The sequence below is a fragment of the Scyliorhinus torazame genome, chromosome 5, assembly GCF_047496885.1.
Source record: "Scyliorhinus torazame isolate Kashiwa2021f chromosome 5, sScyTor2.1, whole genome shotgun sequence".
Taxonomy (NCBI): domain Eukaryota; kingdom Metazoa; phylum Chordata; class Chondrichthyes; order Carcharhiniformes; family Scyliorhinidae; genus Scyliorhinus; species Scyliorhinus torazame.
In genome coordinates, this window is record NC_092711.1 from 17,402,459 (window position 1) to 17,421,282 (window position 18,824).

An 18,824-nucleotide genomic window follows, 5' to 3' on the forward strand; every position below is an offset into this window, starting at 1 on the left:
GGTGGTTTATTTTTATTTACAGTGGTCCCTGGGTGGTTTATCTTTATTTACAGTTGTCCCTGGGTGGTTATCTTTATTTACTGTGGTCCCTGGGTGGTTTATCTTTATTTACAGTGGTCCCTGGGTGGTTTATCTTTATTAACAGTGGTCTCTGGGTGGTTTATCTTTATTTACAGTGGTCCCTGGGTGGTTTATCTTTATTTACAGTGGTCCCCGGGTGGTTTATTTTATTTACAGTGGTCCCTGGGTGGTTTATCTTTATTTACAGTGGTCCCTGTGCGGTTGATCTTTATTTACAATTGTCCCTGGGTGGTTTATCTTTATTTACAGTGGTCCCCGGGTGGCTTATATTTATTTACAGTGGATCCCGGGTGGTTTATCTTCATTTACAGTGGTCCCTGGGTGGTTTATCTTTATGTACAGTGGTCCCCGGGTGGTTTATCTTTATTTACAGTCATCCCCGGGTGGTTTATCTTTATTTACAGTGGTTCCCGGGTGGTTTATCTTTATTTACAGTGGTCCCTGGGTGGTTTATCTTTATTTACAGTGGTCTCTGGGTGTTTTATCTTTATTTACAGTGGTCCCTGGGTGTTTTATCTTTATTTACAGTGGTCTCTGGGTGGTTTATCTTTATTTATGGTGGTCACCGGGTGGTTTATCTTTATTTACAGTGGTTCCTGGGTGGTTTATCTTGATTTCCAATGGTCTCTGGGTGGTTTATCTTTATTTACAGTGGTTCCGGGTGGTTTATCTTTATTTACAGTGGTCCCTGGGTTGTTTATCTTTATTTACAGTGGTCCCCGGGTGGCTTATCTTTATTTACAGTGGTCCCCGGGTGGTTTATCTTTATTTACAGTTGTCCCTGGGTGGTTTATCTTTATTTACAGTGGTCCCTGGGTGGTTTATATTTATTTACAGTGGTTCCCGGGTGGTTTATCTTTATTTACAGTGGTACCTGGGTGGTTTATCTTTATTTAAAGTGGTCTCTGGGTGTTTTATCTTTATTTACAGTGGTCCCTGGGTGTTTTATCTTTATTTACAGTGGTCTCTGGGTGGTTTATCTTTATTTACAGTGGTCCCCGGGTGGTTTATCTTTATTTACAGTGGTTCCCGGGTGGTTTATCTTTATTCACAGTGGTCCCTGGGTGGTTTATCTTTATTTACAGTGGTTCCCTGGGTGGTTTATCTTTATTTACACTGGTTCCCGGGTGGTTCATCTTTATTTACAGTGGTCCCTGGGTGGTTTATCTTTATTTACAGTGGTCCCTGGGTGGTTTATCTTTATTCACAGTGGTCTCTGTGTGGTTTATCTTTATTTACAGTGGTTCCCGGGTGGTTTATCTTTATTCACAGTGGTCCCTGGGTGGTTTATCTTTATTTACAGTGGTTCCCTGGGTGGTTTATCTTTATTTACACTGGTTCCCGGGTGGTTCATCTTTATTTACAGTGGTCCCTGGGTGGTTTATCTTTATTTACAGTGGTCCCCGGGTGGTTTATCTTTATTTACGGTGGTACCTGAGTGGTTTATCTTTTTTTACAGTGGTCTCTGGGTGTTTTATCTTTATTTACTGTGGTCCCTGCGTGGTGTATCTTTATTTACCGTGGTCCCTGGGTGGTTTATCTTTATTTACAGTGTTCCCCGGGTGGTTTATCTTTATTTACAGAGGCCCAGGCTGGTTTATCTTTATTTTCAGTGGTCCCTGGGTGTTTTATCTTTATTTACAGTGGTCCCCGGGTGATTTATCTTTATTTACAGAGGTACCTGGGTGGTTTATCTTTATTTACCGTGGTCCACGGGTGGTTTATCTTTATTTACAGTGGTCTCTGGGTGGTTTATCTTTATTTACAGTGGTCCCTGGGTGGTTTATCTTTATTTACAGTGGTCCCCGGGTGGTTTATATTTATTTACAGTGGTCCCCGGGTGGTTTATATTTATTTACAGTGGTCCCCGGGTGGTTTATCTTCATTTTCAGTGGTCCCTGGGTGGTTTATCTTTATTTACAGTGGTCCCCGGGTGGTTTATCTTTATTTACAGTCATCCCCGGGTGGTTTATCTTTATTTACAGTGGTTCCCGGGTGGTTTATCTTTATTTACAGTGGTCCCTGGGTGGTTTATCTTTATTTACAGTGGTCCCTGGGTGGTTTATCTTTATTTACCGTGGTCCCTGGGTGGTTTATCTTTATTTACAGTGGTCTCTGGGTGGTTTATCTTTATTTACAGTGGTCCCTGAGTGGTTTATCTTTATTTACAGTGGTCGCTGGGTGGTTTATCTTTATTTACAGTGGTCCCTGGGTGGTTTATCTTTATTTACAGTGGTCTCTGGGTGATTTATCTTTATTTACAGTGGTCCCTGGGTGATTTATCTTTATTTACAGTGGTCTCTGGGTGGTTTATCTTTATTTACAGTGGTCCCCGTGTGGTTTATCTTTATTTACAGTGGTTCCTGGGTGGTTTATCTTTATTTCCAATGGTCTCTGGGTGGTTTATCTTTATTTACAGTGGTCCCTGGGTGGTTTATCTTTATTTACAGTGGTCTCTGTGTGATTTATCTTTATTTACAGTGGTTCCCGGGTGGTTTATCTTTATTTACAGTTGTCCCTGGGTGGTTTATCTTTATTTACAGTGGTCCCCGTGTGGTTTATCTTTATTTACAGTGGTCCCTGGGTGGTTTATCTTTATTTACAGTGGTCCCCGGGTGGTTTATCTTTATTTACAGTGGTCCCTGGGTGGTTTATCTTTATTTACAGTGGTCCCTGCGTGGTTTATCTTTATTTACAGTGGTCCCTGGGTGGTTTATCTTTATTTACAGTGGTCCCTGGGTGGTTTATCTTTATTTACAGTGGTCCCTGGGTGGTTTATCTTTATTTACAGTGGTCCCTGGGTGGTTTATCTTTATTTACAGTGGTCACTGGGTGGTTTATCTTTATTTACCGTGGTCCCTGGGTGGTTTATCTTTATTTACAGTGGTCTCTGGGTGGTTTATCTTTATTTACAGTGGTCCCTGGGTGGTTTATCTTTATTTACAGTGGTCCCCGGGTGGTTTATCTTTATTTACAGTGGTCCCTGTGCGGTTTATCTTTATTTACAATTATCCCTGGGTGGTTTATCTATATTTACAGTGGTCTCTGGGTGGTTTATCTTTATTTACAGTGGTCAAAGGGTGGTTTATCTTTATTTACAGTGGTCCCTGGGTGGTTTCTCTTTATTTTCAGTGGTCCCTGGGTGGTTTATCTTTATTTACAGTGGTCCCTGGGAGGTTATCTTTACTTACAGTGGTCCCTGGGTGGTTTATCTTTATTGACAGTGGTCCCTGGGTGGTTTATCTTTATTTACAGTGGTCCCTGGGTGGTTTATCTTTATTTACAGTGGTTCCTGGTTGGTTTATCTTTATTTACAGTGGTCCCCGGGTGGTTTATCTTTATTTACAGTGGTCCCCGGGTGGTTTATCTTTATTTACAGTGGTCCCTGGGTGGTTTATCTTTATTTACAGTGGTCCCTGGGTGGTTTATCTTTATTTACAGTGGTCCCTGTGTGGTTTATCTTTATTTACGGTTGTCCCTGGGTGGTTATCTTTATTTACAGTGGTCCCTGGGTGGTTTATCTTTATTTACAGTGGTCCCTGGGTGGTTTATCTTTATTTACAGTGGTCTCTGGGTGGTTTATCTTTATTTACAGTGGTCCCTGGGTGGTTTATCTTTATTTACAGTGGTCCCCGGGTGGTTTATTTTATTTACAGTGGTCCCTGGGTGGTTTATCTTTATTTACAGTGGTCCCTGTGCGGTTGATCTTTATTTACAATTGTCCCTGGGTGGTTTATCTTTATTTACAGTGGTCCCCGGGTGGTTTATATTTATATACAGTGGTCCCCGGGTGGTTTATCTTCATTTACAGTGGTCCCTGGGTGGTTTATCTTTATGTACAGTGGTCCCCGGGTGGTTTATCTTTATTTACAGTCATCCCCGGGTGGTTTATCTTTATTTACAGTGGTTCCCGGGTGGTTTATCTTTATTTACAGTGGTCCCTGGGTGGTTTATCTTTATTTACAGTGGTCTCTGGGTGTTTTATCTTTATTTACAGTGGTCCCTGGGTGTTTTATCTTTATTTACAGTGGTCTCTGGGTGGTTTATCTTTATTTATGGTGGTCACCGGGTGGTTTATCTTTATTTACAGTGGTTCCTGGGTGGTTTATCTTGATTTCCAATGGTCTCTGCGTGGTTTATCTTTATTTACAGTGGTTCCTGGGTGGTTTATCTTTATTTACAGTGGTCCTTGGGTTGTTTATCTTTATTTACAGTGGTCCCCGGGTGGTTTATCTTTATTTACAGTGGTCCCCGGGTGGTTTATCTTTATTTACAGTTGTCCCTGGGTGGTTTATCTTTATTTACATTGGTCCCTGGGTGGTTTATATTTATTTACAGTGGTTCCCGGGTGGTTTATCTTTATTTACAGTGGTACCTGGGTGGTTTATCTTTATTTAAAGTGGTCCCCGGGTGGTTTATCTTTATTTACAGTGGTCTCTGGGTGGTTTATCTTTATATACAGTGGGCCCTGGGTGGTCTATCTTTATTTACAGTGGTCCCTGGGTGTTTTATCTTTATTTACAGTGGTCTCTGGGTGGTTTATCTTTATTTACAGTGGTCCCCGGGTGGTTTATCTTTATTTACAGTGGTTCCTGGGTGGTTTACCTTTATTTCCAATGGTCTCTGGGTGGTTTATCTTTATTTACAGTGGTCCCTGGTGGTTTATCTTTATTCACAGTGGTCTCTGTGTGGTTTATCTTTATTTACAGTGGTTCCCGGGTGGTTTATCTTTATTCACAGTGGTCCCTGGGTGGTTTATCTTTATTTACAGTGGTTCCCTGGGTGGTTTATCTTTATTTACACTGGTACCCGGGTGGTTCATCTTTATTTACAGTGGTCCCTGGGTGGTTTATCTTTATTTACAGTGGTCCCCGGGTGGTTTATCTTTATTTACGGTGGTACCTGAGTGGTTTATCTTTATTTACAGTGGTCTCTTGGGTGTTTAATCTTTATTTACTGTGGTCCCTGCGTGGTGTATCTTTATTTACCGTGGTCCCTGGGTGGTTTATCTTTATTTACAGTGTTCCCCGGGTGGTTTATCTTTATTTGCAGAGGCCCCTGGGTGGTTTATCTTTATTTACAGTGGTCCCTGGGTGGTTTATCTTTATTTACAGTGGTCCCCGGGTGGTTTATCTTTATTTACAGTGGTCCCTGGGTGGTTTATCTTTATTTACAGTGGTCCCTGCGTGGTTTATCTTCATTTACAGTGGTCCCTGGGTGGTTTATCTTTATTTACAGTGGTCCCTGGGTGGTTTATCTTTATTTACAGTGGTCCCTGGGTGGTTTATCTTTATTTACAGTGGTCCCTGGGTGGTTTATCTTTATTTACAGTGGTCACTGGGTGGTTTATCTTTATTTACCGTGGTCCCTGGGTGGTTTATCTTTATTTACAGTGGTCTTTGGGTGGTTTATCTTTATTTACAGTGGTCCCTGGGTGGTTTATCTTTATTTACAGTGGTCCCCGGGTGGTTTATCTTTATTTACAGTGGTCCCTGTGCGGTTTATCTTTATTTACAATTATCCCTGGGTGGTTTATCTATATTTACAGTGGTCTCTGGGTGGTTTATCTTTATTTACAGTGGTCCCCGCGTGGTTTATCTTTATTTACAGTGGTCCCTGGGTGGTTTCTCTTTATTTACAGTGGTCCCTGGGTGGTTTATCTTTATTTACAGTGGTCCATGGGTGGTTATCTTTACTTACAGTGGTCCCTGGGTGGTTTATCTTTATTGACAGTGGTCCCTGGGTGGTTTATCTTTATTTACAGTGGTCCCTGGGTGGTTTATCTTTATTTACAGTGGTTCCTGGTTGGTTTATCTTTATTTACAGTGGTCCCCGGGTGGTTTATTTTATTTACAGTGGTCTCTGGGTGGTTTATCTTTATTTACAGTGGTTCCTGGGTGGTTTATCTTTATTTACAGTGGTACCTGGTGGTTTATCTTTATTTACAGTGGTCCCTGGGTGGTATATCTTTATTTACAGTGGTCCCTGTGCGGTTGATCTTTATTTACAATTGTCCCTGGGTGGTTTATCTTTATTTACAGTGGTCCCCGGGTGGTTTATATTTATTTACAGTGGTCCCCGGGTGGTTTATCTTCATTTACAGTGGTCCCTGGGTGGTTTATCTTTATGTACAGTGGTCCCCGGGTGGTTTATCTTTATTTACAGTCATCCCCGGGTGGTTTATCTTTATTTACAGTGGTTCCCGGGTGGTTTATCTTTATTTACAGTGGTCCCTGGGTGGTTTATCTTTATTTACAGTTGTCTCTGGGTGTTTTATCTTTATTTACAGTGGTCCCTGGGTGTTTTATCTTTATTTACAGTGGTCTCTGGGTGGTTTATCTTTATTTATGGTGGTCACCGGGTGGTTTATCTTTATTTACAGTGGTTCCTGGGTGGTTTATCTTGATTTCCAATGGTCTCTGGGTGGTTTATCTTTATTTACAGTGGTTCCTGGGTGGTTTATCTGTATTTACAGTGGTCCCTGGGTTGTTTATCTTTATTTACAGTGGTCCCCGGGTGGTTTATCTTTATTTACAGTGGTCCCCGGGTGGTTTACCTTTATTTACAGTTGTCCCTGGGTGGTTTATCTTTATTTACAGTGGTCCCTGGGTGGTTTATCTATATTTACAGTGGTTCCCGGGTGGTTTATCTTTATTTACAGTGGTACCTGGGTGGTTTATCTTTATTTAAAGTGGTCTCTGGGTGTTTTATCTTTATTTACAGTGGTCCCTGGGTGTTTTATCTTTATTTACAGTGGTCTCTGGGTGGTTTATCTTTATTTACAGTGGTCCCCGGGTGGTTTATCTTTATTTACAGTGGTTCCTGGGTGGTTTACCTTTATTTCCAATGGTCTCTGGGTGGTTTATCTTTATTTACAGTGGTCCCTGGGTGGTTTATCTTTATTCACAGTGGTCTCTGTGTGGTTTATCTTTATTTACAGTGGTTCCCGGGTGGTTTATCTTTATTCACAGTGGTCCCTGGGTGGTTTATCTTTATTTACAGTGGTTCCCTGGGTGGTTTATCTTTATTTACACTGGTTCCCGGGTGGTTCATCTTTATTTACAGTGGTCCCTGGGTGGTTTATCTTTATTTACAGTGGTTCCCGGGTGGTTTATCTTTATTTACGGTGGTACCTGAGTGGTTTATCTTTATTTACAGTGGTCTCTGGGTGTTTTATCTTTATTTACTGTGGTCCCTGCGTGGTGTATCTTTATTTACCGTGGTCCCTGGGTGGTTTATCTTTATTTACAGTGTTCCCCGGGTGGTTTATCTTTATTTACAGAGGCCCCTGGGTGGTTTATCTTTATTTTCAGTGGTCCCTGGGTGTTTTATCTTTATTTACAGTGGTCCCCGGGTGATTTATCTTTATTTACAGAGGTACCTGGGTGGTTTATCATTATTTACCGTGGTCCACGGGTGGTTTATCTTTATTTACAGTGGTCTCTGGGTGGTTTATCTTTATTTACAGTGGTCCCTGGGTGGTTTATCTTTATTTACAGTGGTCCACGGGTGGTTTATCTTTATTTACAGTGGTCTCTGGGTGGTTTATCTTTATTTACAGTGGTCCCTGGGTGGTTTATCATTATTTACAGGGGTCCCTGTGTGGTTAATCTTTATTTACAGTGGTCCCTGGGTGGTTTATCTTTATTTACAGTGGTCCACGGGTGGTTTATCTTTATTTACAGTGGTCTCTGAGTGGTTTATCTTTATTTACAGTGGTCCCTGGGAGGTTTATCTTTATTTACAGTGGTCCCTGGGTGGTTTATCTTTATTTACAGTGGTCCCTGGTGGTTTATCTTTATTTACAGTGGTCTCTGGGTGGTTTAGCTTTATTTACAGTGGTCCCTGGTGGTTTATCTTTATTTACAGTGGTCTCTGGGTGGTTTATCTTTATTTACAGTGGTCCCTGGGTGGTTTATCTTTATTTACAGTGGTCCCTGGGTGGTTTATCTTTATTTACAGTGGTCCCTGGGTGGTTTATCTTTATTTACAGTGGTCCCCGGGTGGTTTATCTTTATTTACAGTGGTTCCGGGATGGTTTATCTTTATTTACAGTGGTCTCTGGGTGGTTTATCTTTATTTACAGTGGTCCCTGGGTGGTTTATCTTTATTTACAGTGGTCCCTGGGTGGTTTATCTTTATTTACAGTGGTCCCTGGGTGGTTTAGCTTTATTTACACTGGTCCCCGGGTGGATAATCTTTATTTACAGTGGTCCCTGGGTGGTTTATCTTTATTTACAGTGGACCCTGGATGGTTCATCTTTATTTACAGAGGTCCCTGGGTGGTTTATCTTTATTTACAGTGGTCTTTGGGTGGTTTATCTTTATTTACAGTGGTCCCCGGGTGGCTTATCTTTATTTACAGTGGTCCCTGGGTGGTTTAGCTTTATTTACAGTGGTCCCTGGTGGTTTATCTTTATTTACAGTGGTCTCTGGGTGGTTTTTCTTTATTTACAGTGGTCCCTGGGTGGTTTATCTTTATTTACAGTGGTCCTTGGGTGGTTTATCTTTATTTACAGTGGTCCCTGGGTGGTTTATCTTTATTTACAGTGGTCCCCGGGTGGTTTATCTTTATTTACAGTGGTTCCGGGGTGGTTTATCTTTATTTACAGTGGTCTCTGGGTGGTTTATCTTTATTTACAGTGATCCCTGGGTGGTTTATCTTTATTTACAGTGGTCCCTGGGTGGTTTATCTTTATTTACAGTGGTCCCCGGGTGGTTTATCTTTATTTACAGTGATCCCTGGGTGGTTTATCTTTATTTACAGTGGTCCATGGGTGGTTATCTTTACTTACAGTGGTCCCTGGGTGGTTTATCTTTATTGACAGTGGTCCCTGGGTGGTTTATCTTTATTTACAGTGGTCCCTGGGTGGTTTATCTTTATTTACAGTGGTTCCTGGTTGGTTTATCTTTATTTACAGTGGTCCCCGGGTGGTTTATTTTATTTACAGTGGTCCCTGGGTGGTTTATCTTTATTTACAGTGGTCCCTGTGCGGTTGATCTTTATTTACAATTGTCCCTGGGTGGTTTATCTTTATTTACAGTGGTCCCCGGGTGGTTTATATTTATTTACAGTGGTCCCCGGGTGGTTTATCTTCATTTACAGTGGTCCCTGGGTGGTTTATCTTTATGTACAGTGGTCCCCGGGTGGTTTATCTTTATTTACAGTCATCCCCGGGTGGTTTATCTTTATTTACAGTGGTTCCCGGGTGGTTTATCTTTATTTACAGTGGTCCCTGGGTGGTTTATCTTTATTTACAGTTGTCTCTGGGTGTTTTATCTTTATTTACAGTGGTCCCTGGGTGTTTTATCTTTATTTACAGTGGTCTCTGGGTGGTTTATCTTTATTTATGGTGGTCACCGGGTGGTTTATCTTTATTTACAGTGGTTCCTGGGTGGTTTATCTTGATTTCCAATGGTCTCTGGGTGGTTTATCTTTATTTACAGTGGTTCCTGGGTGGTTTATCTGTATTTACAGTGGTCCCTGGGTTGTTTATCTTTATTTACAGTGGTCCCCGGGTGGTTTATCTTTATTTACAGTGGTCCCCGGGTGGTTTACCTTTATTTACAGTTGTCCCTGGGTGGTTTATCTTTATTTACAGTAGTCCCTGGGTGGTTTATCTATATTTACAGTGGTTCCCGGGTGGTTTATCTTTATTTACAGTGGTACCTGGGTGGTTTATCTTTATTTAAAGTGGTCTCTGGGTGTTTTATCTTTATTTACAGTGGTCCCTGGGTGTTTTATCTTTATTTACAGTGGTCTCTGGGTGGTTTATCTTTATTTACAGTGGTCCCCGGGTGGTTTATCTTTATTTACAGTGGTTCCTGGGTGGTTTACCTTTATTTCCAATGGTCTCTGGGTGGTTTATCTTTATTTACAGTGGTCCCTGGGTGGTTTATCTTTATTCACAGTGGTCTCTGTGTGGTTTATCTTTATTTACAGTGGTTCCCGGGTGGTTTATCTTTATTCACAGTGGTCCCTGGGTGGTTTATCTTTATTTACAGTGGTTCCCTGGGTGGTTTATCTTTATTTACACTGGTTCCCGGGTGGTTCATCTTTATTTACAGTGGTCCCTGGGTGGTTTATCTTTATTTACAGTGGTTCCCGGGTGGTTTATCTTTATTTACGGTGGTACCTGAGTGGTTTATCTTTATTTACAGTGGTCTCTGGGTGTTTTATCTTTATTTACTGTGGTCCCTGCGTGGTGTATCTTTATTTACCGTGGTCCCTGGGTGGTTTATCTTTATTTACAGTGTTCCCCGGGTGGTTTATCTTTATTTACAGAGGCCCCTGGGTGGTTTATCTTTATTTTCAGTGGTCCCTGGGTGTTTTATCTTTATTTACAGTGGTCCCCGGGTGATTTATCTTTATTTACAGAGGTACCTGGGTGGTTTATCATTATTTACCGTGGTCCACGGGTGGTTTATCTTTATTTACAGTGGTCTCTGGGTGGTTTATCTTTATTTACAGTGGTCCCTGGGTGGTTTATCTTTATTTACAGTGGTCCACGGGTGGTTTATCTTTATTTACAGTGGTCTCTGGGTGGTTTATCTTTATTTACAGTGGTCCCTGGGTGGTTTATCATTATTTACAGGGGTCCCTGTGTGGTTAATCTTTATTTACAGTGGTCCCTGGGTGGTTTATCTTTATTTACAGTGGTCCACGGGTGGTTTATCTTTATTTACAGTGGTCTCTGAGTGGTTTATCTTTATTTACAGTGGTCCCTGGGAGGTTTATCTTTATTTACAGTGGTCCCTGGGTGGTTTATCTTTATTTACAGTGGTCCCTGGTGGTTTATCTTTATTTACAGTGGTCTCTGGGTGGTTTAGCTTTATTTACAGTGGTCCCTGGTGGTTTATCTTTATTTACAGTGGTCTCTGGGTGGTTTATCTTTATTTACAGTGGTCCCTGGGTGGTTTATCTTTATTTACAGTGGTCCCTGGGTGGTTTATCTTTATTTACAGTGGTCCCTGGGTGGTTTATCTTTATTTACAGTGGTCCCCGGGTGGTTTATCTTTATTTACAGTGGTTCCGGGGTGGTTTATCTTTATTTACAGTGGTCTCTGGGTGGTTTATCTTTATTTACAGTGGTCCCTGGGTGGTTTATCTTTATTTACAGTGGTCCCTGGGTGGTTTATCTTTATTTACAGTGGTCCCTGGGTGGTTTAGCTTTATTTACACTGGTCCCCGGGTGGATAATCTTTATTTACAGTGGTCCCTGGGTGGTTTATCTTTATTTACAGTGGACCCTGGATGGTTCATCTTTATTTACAGAGGTCCCTGGGTGGTTTATCTTTATTTACAGTGGTCTTTAGGTGGTTTATCTTTATTTACAGTGGTCCCCGGGTGGCTTATCTTTATTTACAGTGGTCCCTGGGTGGTTTAGCTTTATTTACAGTGGTCCCTGGTGGTTTATCTTTATTTACAGTGGTCTCTGGGTGGTTTTTCTTTATTTACAGTGGTCCCTGGGTGGTTTATCTTTATTTACAGTGGTCCTTGGGTGGTTTATCTTTATTTACAGTGGTCCCTGGGTGGTTTATCTTTATTTACAGTGGTCCCCGGGTGGTTTATCTTTATTTACAGTGGTTCCGGGGTGGTTTATCTTTATTTACAGTGGTCTCTGGGTGGTTTATCTTTATTTACATTGATCCCTGGGTGGTTTATCTTTATTTACAGTGGTCCCTGGGTGGTTTATCTTTATTTACAGTGGTCCCCGGGTGGTTTATCTTTATTTACAGTGGTTCCGGGGTGGTTTATCTTTATTTACAGTGGTCTCTGGGTGGTTTATCTTTATTTACAGTGGTCCCTGGGTGGTTTATCTTTATTTACAGTGGTCCCTGGGTGGTTTATCTTTATTTACAGTGGTCCCTGGGTGGTTTAGCTTTATTTACACTGGTCCCCGGGTGGATAATCTTTATTTACAGTGGTCCCTGGGTGGTTTATCTTTATTTACAGTGGACCCTGGATGGTTCATCTTTATTTACAGAGGTCCCTGGGTTGTTTATCTTTATTTACAGTGGTCTTTGGGTGGTTTATCTTTATTTACAGTGGTCCCCGGGTGGCTTACCTTTATTTACAGTGGTCCCTGGGTGGTTTAGCTTTATTTACAGTGGTCCCTGGTGGTTTATCTTTATTTACAGTGGTCTCTGGGTGGTTTATCTTTATTTACAGTGGTCTCTGGGTGGTTTATCTTTATTTTCAGTGGTCCCTGGGTGGTTTATCTTTATTTACAGTGGTCCCTGGGTGGTTTATCTTTATTTACAGTGGTCCCTGGGTAGTTTTTCTTTATTTACAGTGGTCCCTGGGTGGTTTAGCTTTATTTACACTGGTCCCCGGGTGGATAATCTTTATTTACAGTGGTCCCTGGGTTGTTTATCTTTATTTACAGTGGACCGTGGATGGTTTATCTTTATTTACAGAGGTCCCTGGGTGGTTTATCTTTATTTACAGTGGTCTTTGGGTGGTTTATCTTTATTTACAGTGGTCCCCGGGTGGCTTATCTTTATTTACAGTGGTCCCTGGGTGGTTTATCTTTATTTACAGTGGTCCCCGGGTGGTTTATCTTAATTTACAGTGGTCCCCGGGTGGTTTATCTTTATTTACAGTGGTCCCCCGGTGGTTTATCTTTATTTACAGTGCTCTCTGGGTGGCTTATCTTTATTTACAGTGGTCCCCGGGTGGTTTATCTTTATTTACAGTGGTCTCTGGGAGGTTTATCTTTATTTACAGTGGTCCCTGGGTGGTTTTTCTTTATTTACAGTGGTCCCTGGGTGGTTTATCTTTATTTACAATGGTCCCCGGGTGGTTTATCTTTATTTACAGTGGTCCCGGGTGGTTTATCTTTATTTACAGTGGTCCCCGGGTGGTTTATCTTTATTTACAGTGGTCCCCGGGTGGTTTATCTTTATTTACAGTGGTCTCTGGATGGCTTATCTTTATTTACAGTGGTCCCCGGGTGGTTTATCTTTATTTACAGTGGTCTCTGGGAGGTTTATCTTTATTTGCAGTGGTTCCCGGGTGGTTTATCTTTATTTTCAGTGGTCCCTGGGTGGTTTATCTTTATTTACAGTGGTCCCTGGGAGGTTTATCTTTATTTACAGTGGTCTCTGGGTGGTTTATCTTTATTTACAGTGGTCCCCGGGTGGTTTATCTTTATTTACAGAGGTCCCTGGGTGGTTTATCTTTATTTACAGTGGTCCCTGGGTGGTTTATCTTTATTTACTGTGGTCCCCGGGTGGTTTATCTTTATTTACAGTGGTCCCTGGGTGGTTTTTCTTTATTTACAGTGGTCCCTGGTCGTTTATCTTTATTTACAGTGGTCTCTGGGTGGTTTATCTTTATTTACAGTGGTCCCTGGGTGGTTTATCTTTATTTACAGTGGTACCTGGTGGTTTATCTTTATTTACAGTGGTCTCTGGGTGGTTTATCTTTATTTACAGTTGTCCCTGGGTGGTTTATCTTTATTTACAGTGGACCATGGATGGTTTATCTTTATTTACAGAGGTCCCTGGGTGGTTTATCTTTATTTACAGTGGTCTCTGGGTGGCTTATCTTTATTTACAGTGGTCCCCGGGTGGTTTATCTTTATTTACAATGGTCCCTGGGTGGTTTATCTTTATTTACAGTGGTCTCTGGGTGGTTTATCTTTATTTACAGTGGTCCCTGGGTGGTTTATCTTTATTTACAGTGGTCCCCGGGTGGTTTATCTTTATTTACAGTGGTCCCTGTGCGGTTTATCTTTATTTACATTTATCCCTGGGTGGTTTATCTATATTTACAGTGGTCTCTGGGTGGTTTATCTTTATTTACAGTGGTCCCCGGGTGGTTTATCTTTATTTACAGTGGTCCCTGGTTGGTTTATCTTTACTTACAGTGGTCCCCGGGTGGTTTATCTTTATTTACAGTGGTCCCCGGGTGGTTTATCTTTATTTACAGTGGTCCCTGGGTGGTTTATCTTTATTTACAGTGGTCCCTGGGTGGTTTATCTTTATTTACAGTGGTCCCTGGGTGGTTTATCTTTATTTACAGTTGTCTCTGGGTGGTTATCTTTATTTACTGTGGTCCCTGGGTGGTTTATCTTTATTTACAGTGGTCCCTGGGTGGTTTATCTTGATTTACAGTGGTCTCTGGGTGGTTTATCTTTATTTACAGTGGTCCCTGGGTGGTTTATCTTTATTTACAGTGGTCCCCGGGTGGTTTATTTTATTTACAGTGGTCCCTGGGTGGTTTATCTTTATTTACAGTGGTCCCTGTGCGGTTGATCTTTATTTACAATTGTCCCTGGGTGGTTTATCTTTATTTACAGTGGTCCCCGGGTGGTTTATATTTATTTACAGTGGATCCCGGGTGGTTTATCTTCATTTACAGTGGTCCCTGGGTGGTTTATCTTTATGTACAGTGGTCCCCGGGTGGTTTATCTTTATTTACAGTCATCCCCGGGTGGTTTATCTTTATTTACAGTGGTTCCCGGGTGGTTTATCTTTATTTACAGTGGTCCCTGGGTGGTTTATCTTTATTTACAGTGGTCTCTGGGTGTTTTATCTTTATTTACAGTGGTCCCTGGGTGTTTTATCTTTATTTACAGTGGTCTCTGGGTGGTTTATCTTTATTTATGGTGGTCACCGGGTGGTTTATCTTTATTTACAGTGGTTCCTGGGTGGTTTATCTTGATTTCCAATGGTCTCTGGGTGGTTTATCTTTATTTACAGTGGTTCCTGGGTGGTTTATCTTTATTTACAGTGGTCCCTGGGTTGTTTATCTTTATTTACAGTGGTCCCCGGGTGGTTTATCTTTATTTACAGTGGTCCCTGGGTGGTTTATCTTTATTTACAGTGGTCCCTGGGTGGTTTATATTTATTTACAGTGGTTCCCGGGTGGTTTATCTTTATTTACAGTGGTACCTGGGTGGTTTATCTTTATTTAAAGTGGTCTCTGGGTGTTTTATCTTTATTTACAGTGGTCCCTGGGTGTTTTATCTTTATTTACAGTGGTCTCTGGGTGGTTTATCTTTATTTACAGTGGTCCCCGGGTGGTTTATCTTTATTTACAGTGGTCTCTGTGTGGTTTATCTTTATTTACAGTGGTTCCCGGGTGGTTTATCTTTATTCACAGTGGTCCCTGGGTGGTTTATCTTTATTTACAGTGGTTCCCTGGGTGGTTTATCTTTATTTACACTGGTTCCCGGGTGGTTCATCTTTATTTACAGTGGTCCCTGGGTGGTTTATCTTTATTTACAGTGGTCCCCGGGTGGTTTATCTTTATTTACGGTGGTACCTGAGTGGTTTATCTTTATTTGCAGTGGTCTCTGGGTGTTTTATCTTTATTTACTGTGGTCCCTGCGTGGTGTATCTTTATTTACCGTGGTCCCTGGGTGGTTTATCTTTATTTACAGTGTTCCCCGGGTGGTTTATCTTTATTTACAGAGGCCCCTGGGTGGTTTATCTTTATTTTCAGTGGTCCCTGGGTGTTTTATCTTTATTTACAGTGGTCCCCGGGTGATTTATCTTTATTTACAGAGGTACCTGGGTGGTTTATCTTTATTTACCGTGGTCCACGGGTGGTTTATCTTTATTTACAGTGGTCTCTGGGTGGTTTATCTTTATTTACAGTGGTCCCTGGGTGGTTTATCTTTATTTACAGTTGTCCCCGGGTGGTTTATATTTATTTACAGTGGTCCCCGGGTGGTTTATATTTATTTACAGTGGTCCCCGGGTGGTTTATCTTCATTTACAGTGGTCCCTGGGTGGTTTATCTTTATTTACAGTGGTCCCCGGGTGGTTTATCTTTATTTACAGTCATCCCCGGGTGGTTTATCTTTATTTACAGTAGTTCCCGGGTGGTTTATCTTTATTTACAGTGGTCCCCGGGTGGTTTATCTTTATTTACAGTGGTTCCTGGGTGGTTTACCTTTATTTCCAATGGTCTCTGGGTGGTTTATCTTTATTTACAGTGGTCCCTGGGTGGTTTATCTTTATTCACAGTGGTCTCTGTGTGGTTTATCTTTATTTACAGTGGTTCCCGGGTGGTTTATCTTTATTCACAGTGGTCCCTGGGTGGTTTATCTTTATTTACAGTGGTTCCCTGGGTGGTTTATCTTTATTTACACTGGTTCCCGGGTGGTTCATCTTTATTTACAGTGGTCCCTGGGTGGTTTATCTTTATTTACAGTGGTTCCCGGGTGGTTTATCTTTATTTACGGTGGTACCTGAGTGGTTTATCTTTATTTACAGTGGTCTCTGGGTGTTTTATCTTTATTTACTGTGGTCCCTGCGTGGTGTATCTTTATTTACCGTGGTCCCTGGGTGGTTTATCTTTATTTACAGTGTTCCCCGGGTGGTTTATCTTTATTTACAGAGGCCCCTGGGTGGTTTATCTTTATTTTCAGTGGTCCCTGGGTGTTTTATCTTTATTTACAGTGGTCCCCGGGTGATTTATCTTTATTTACAGAGGTACCTGGGTGGTTTATCATTATTTACCGTGGTCCACGGGTGGTTTATCTTTATTTACAGTGGTCTCTGGGTGGTTTATCTTTATTTACAGTGGTCCCTGGGTGGTTTATCTTTATTTACAGTGGTCCACGGGTGGTTTATCTTTATTTACAGTGGTCTCTGGGTGGTTTATCTTTATTTACAGTGGTCCCTGGGTGGTTTATCATTATTTACAGGGGTCCCTGTGTGGTTAATCTTTATTTACAGTGGTCCCTGGGTGGTTTATCTTTATTTACAGTGGTCCACGGGTGGTTTATCTTTATTTACAGTGGTCTCTGAGTGGTTTATCTTTATTTACAGTGGTCCCTGGGAGGTTTATCTTTATTTACAGTGGTCCCTGGGTGGTTTATCTTTATTTACAGTGGTCCCTGGTGGTTTATCTTTATTTACAGTGGTCTCTGGGTGGTTTAGCTTTATTTACAGTGGTCCCTGGTGGTTTATCTTTATTTACAGTGGTCTCTGGGTGGTTTATCTTTATTTACAGTGGTCCCTGGGTGGTTTATCTTTATTTACAGTGGTCCCTGGGTGGTTTATCTTTATTTACAGTGGTCCCTGGGTGGTTTATCTTTATTTACAGTGGTCCCCGGGTGGTTTATCTTTATTTACAGTGGTTCCGGGGTGGTTTATCTTTATTTACAGTGGTCTCTGGGTGGTTTATCTTTATTTACAGTGGTCCCTGGGTGGTTTATCTTTATTTACAGTGGTCCCTGGGTGGTTTATCTTTATTTACAGTGGTCCCTGGGTGGTTTAGCTTTATTTACACTGGTCCCCGGGTGGATAATCTTTATTTACAGTGGTCCCTGGGTGGTTTATCTTTATTTACAGTGGACCCTGGATGGTTCATCTTTATTTACAGAGGTCCCTGGGTGGTTTATCTTTATTTACAGTGGTCTTTAGGTGGTTTATCTTTATTTACAGTGGTCCCCGGGTGGCTTATCTTTATTTACAGTGGTCCCTGGGTGGTTTAGCTTTATTTACAGTGGTCCCTGGTGGTTTATCTTTATTTACAGTGGTCTCTGGGTGGTTTTTCTTTATTTACAGTGGTCCCTGGGTGGTTTATCTTTATTTACAGTGGTCCTTGGGTGGTTTATCTTTATTTACAGTGGTCCCTGGGTGGTTTATCTTTATTTACAGTGGTCCCCGGGTGGTTTATCTTTATTTACAGTGGTTCCGGGGTGGTTTATCTTTATTTACAGTGGTCTCTGGGTGGTTTATCTTTATTTACATTGATCCCTGGGTGGTTTATCTTTATTTACAGTGGTCCCTGGGTGGTTTATCTTTATTTACAGTGGTCCCCGGGTGGTTTATCTTTATTTACAGTGGTTCCGGGGTGGTTTATCTTTATTTACAGTGGTCTCTGGGTGGTTTATCTTTATTTACAGTGGTCCCTGGGTGGTTTATCTTTATTTACAGTGGTCCCTGGGTGGTTTATCTTTATTTACAGTGGTCCCTGGGTGGTTTAGCTTTATTTACACTGGTCCCCGGGTGGATAATCTTTATTTACAGTGGTCCCTGGGTGGTTTATCTTTATTTACAGTGGACCCTGGATGGTTCATCTTTATTTACAGAGGTCCCTGGGTTGTTTATCTTTATTTACAGTGGTCTTTGGGTGGTTTATCTTTATTTACAGTGGTCCCCGGGTGGCTTACCTTTATTTACAGTGGTCCCTGGGTGGTTTAGCTTTATTTACAGTGGTCCCTGGTGGTTTATCTTTATTTACAGTGGTCTCTGGGTGGTTTATCTTTATTTACAGTGGTCTCTGGGTGGTTTATCTTTATTTTCAGTGGTCCCTGGGTGGTTTATCTTTATTTACAGTGGTCCCTGGGTGGTTTATCTTTATTTACAGTGGTCCCTGGGTAGTTTTTCTTTATTTACAGTGGTCCCTGGGTGGTTTAGCTTTATTTACACTGGTCCCCGGGTGGATAATCTTTATTTACAGTGGTCCCTGGGTTGTTTATCTTTATTTACAGTGGACCGTGGATGGTTTATCTTTATTTACAGAGGTCCCTGGGTGGTTTATCTTTATTTACAGTGGTCTTTGGGTGGTTTATCTTTATTTACAGTGGTCCCCGGGTGGCTTATCTTTATTTACAGTGGTCCCTGGGTGGTTTATCTTTATTTACAGTGGTCCCCGGGTGGTTTATCTTAATTTACAGTGGTCCCCGGGTGGTTTATCTTTATTTACAGTGGTCCCCCGGTGGTTTATCTTTATTTACAGTGCTCTCTGGGTGGCTTATCTTTATTTACAGTGGTCC